Genomic DNA, 3,491 nt, shown 5'->3' with positions numbered 1-3,491 from the left:
AGGTGTATATAGTGATGTGGCAATTTAAATGAGTTGGCACAAATTAATTGGCCATTTTTTCTACGTTGGCAGTGAGTGAGACACACTCACCAGTGCTGATGTCGAAAGGTACCAAAGTGACACACTTTATGGCTATTTGAGGTGCCAAAAGTGAACAATGTCTATTCGAGGTGCCTAAGTGAAAGTTCGTGCCAAGTTTAGGGGGCCACCGATGGATTTGGCCTAGTTTTAATATATTACTAATTTACTATAAAGTATTATTAATTTATTACATTAAGTAGCATATGTTTTATTTAAAGAAGTATTTATTTTAAAATAGTATGTATATATTTAATGGCATGTATATATGCGTATATATTTTCTAAAGTACTATATATTTAACGTATACATGTGTACATATTTTATAAATTAGTATATAACTATATATATATATAGTGTGTGTATACATTGTAGTATATATATTGTAGTATATCTTATTTAAAGTAGTATGTATATATTGAATGGTACGTATACATGTGTATATATCTTCTATAGACGTATATATTTAACGTATACATGTTTATATGTTTTAAAATTAATATATAATTATATATAATTATATATAGTGTGTGTGTATGTATTTTAGTATATATATTGTAGTATATTTTATTTAAAGTAGTATGTATATATTGAATGGCATGAATATATGTGTATATATTTTCTAAAGTACTATATATTTAACGTATACATGTGTATATATTTTATAAATTAGTATATAACTATATATATAGTGTGTGTGTATATATTGTAGTATGTATATTGCAGTATATCTTATTTAAAGTAGTATGTATATATTGAATGGTATGTATACATGTATATATATCTTCTATAGACGTGTATATTTAACATATACAGGTATATATGTTTAACATATACATATATTTAACGTATATATGTGTATATATCTTCTATAGACGCATATATTTAACGTATATATGTGTATATGTTTTACAAATTAATATATAACTACATATAGTGTGTGTGTGTATATATTGTAGTATATTTTATTTAAAGTAGTATATATTGAATGGTATGTATATATGTGTATATATTTTCTATAGTACTATATATTTAACGTATACATGTGTATATATTTGACAAATTAGTATATAACTATATATATATAGTGTGTGTATATATTGTAGTATATATATTGTAGTATATTTTATTTAAAGTAGTATGTATATATTGAATGGTACGTATACATGTGTATATATCTTCTATAGACGTATATATTTAAGGTATACATGTGTATATATTTTACAAATTAGTATATAACTATATATATAGTGTATGTGTATATATTGTGGTATGTATATTGTAGTATATTTTATTTAAAGTAGTATGTATATATTGAATGGTACGTATACATATGTATATATCTTGTATAGATATATATATTTAACGTATACATGTGTATATATTTTATAAATTCGTATATAACTATATATATAGTGTATGTATATATTGTAGCATATTTTATTTAAAGTAGTATGTATATATTGAATGGTACGTATATATATATGTATATATATATCTTCTATAAACGTATATATTTAACGTATATATATGTATATGTTTTACAAATTAGTATATAACTATATATATAGTGTGTGTATATATTGTAGTATATTTTACTTAAAGTAGTATGTATATATTGAATGGTACGTTTATATGTGTATATATCTTCTATTGTACGTATATATTACATGTGTAATTATGTATATGTATTATGTGTATATATTTTTTAAATAGTAATGTAGTATATGCTATATATATATAATGTATATGTATTATTTAACGTATTTAAAATGTATATAGGTGGATATATATAGTGTATAATGGAGATTTTATTTTTTTTTGCTTTTTCATCGATTTTGACCGCATTTTTAATCGATTTTGATCGAGTTTAGGTGGGTTGGATCAAGTTGGATTAAGTGGACCGAATTAGAACTATTTTAAATTTTTTTTTTTTTTACTGTTAGGCCAGAAATCGAACTGACCCGTTTAACCAGGTCCGAATCCAGACCAACCCATAACTCGAATAACTCTCGCGAGCTGATTTCAGGTTGACCCAGCCCAACCCACTTAGCACCCTTACCATTCGATATCGTTACACTTCTCATGACTACCTTATTTTCGGACTCTCTTGTTGATTCTACATGTCCTCATTATTTTCCACCTAACACAGATTCTTTTGATATTTCTTTTTCCTAATTTTTTATTTTGTCTGATGGATGCGTTGAGATCCAATTAATCCTTATTCGTGTCAAACACCATCAAGAATAAACTGTTTCCTATTAAAATTAATTCAATTAAGTTAATTTAAAATCTTTGAATCATATTTATAATATGATTATTTCTCTTATATTTAATTTTTTTTCTTATTTTTAAAGTCAAATCTTTACAAATCATTGATTACATTCTTATTTACTTACTTAGAACTTTTAAAAATTTGATACTTATTAAATTTTTCTTGTTCTAACACTTTTAGATTTACTTTTAGATTTTTTAAATTTTTCTAAAATAAAATTTAGTTGATTTAAATTTTTTAACTAATGAAAAAAGTATTAGTTATTATTAATTCTGATTACTTTTAATAAGTAAAATTTTTTCTATAAATATATTTAATTAATTTTTAAATATTAAATATTAAAAAATAATTCTATCTAAAAAAAATCTTTAATGAAGAATGAAAACTTCAAATAATATTTTTAAAATCATTCACATTATTAATATATTATAAATTATAGGTAAATTTATATATTATAGATATCGATTAAAGACCACAACACTCGTTTTTTCTCTCTTCCTACAGTCTGTCCCAATTATCTGCCACCTACATTCACTTTGCTTCTTTGTCACCTCTCTTGCTCTTTCAACTTCTCATCAGCTTTTTCCTCTTTTTGCATTAAAAGTTGATAAGAGAGAGGATGGATAAATTCGACGCAACACGTAACCCACCCCACCCACTATTCCCACGCAATCACTAAATATATCAATACTCTTTCGTTTCATAATAAATAAATTATTAAATTTTGATATATAAATTAAAAAAAAAATCTATTAAAAATATTAATTTAACATAATTTTTTATTTTTATCTCAAAAAAAAGAAAAAATTAATTTTGTAATACCTTTTTAAAAGTTAAGTGATTATCAAATCATAAGGATAAATTTGAAAAAAAAATTTAATAATTTATTTATTTTGAAACATCAATAAATACCTCAATAATTCACTTATTGCGAAATGAAGGGGTATATCCCTACGTTCTTCAAATTCCAATCATGGACCAGTAGCTAAGATATTTTCTTCATTAATTTAATTTTCTAAATTAAATATTATTAACGGTACTTTGTTTTTTTCTATCTTCCTGATAACTAAAAAAAAAAAAAAAAACCAAGCAAAAGCCAACCCTATACCAAGAACCATACAAGGAATCAGAAACACAA

Source organism: Capsicum annuum, chromosome 8 (assembly GCF_002878395.1).
Source record: "Capsicum annuum cultivar UCD-10X-F1 chromosome 8, UCD10Xv1.1, whole genome shotgun sequence".
NCBI classification, from domain to species: domain Eukaryota; kingdom Viridiplantae; phylum Streptophyta; class Magnoliopsida; order Solanales; family Solanaceae; genus Capsicum; species Capsicum annuum.
The sequence above is the reverse complement of the archived record's forward strand: the minus strand, read 5'-3'. Positions refer to the sequence as shown.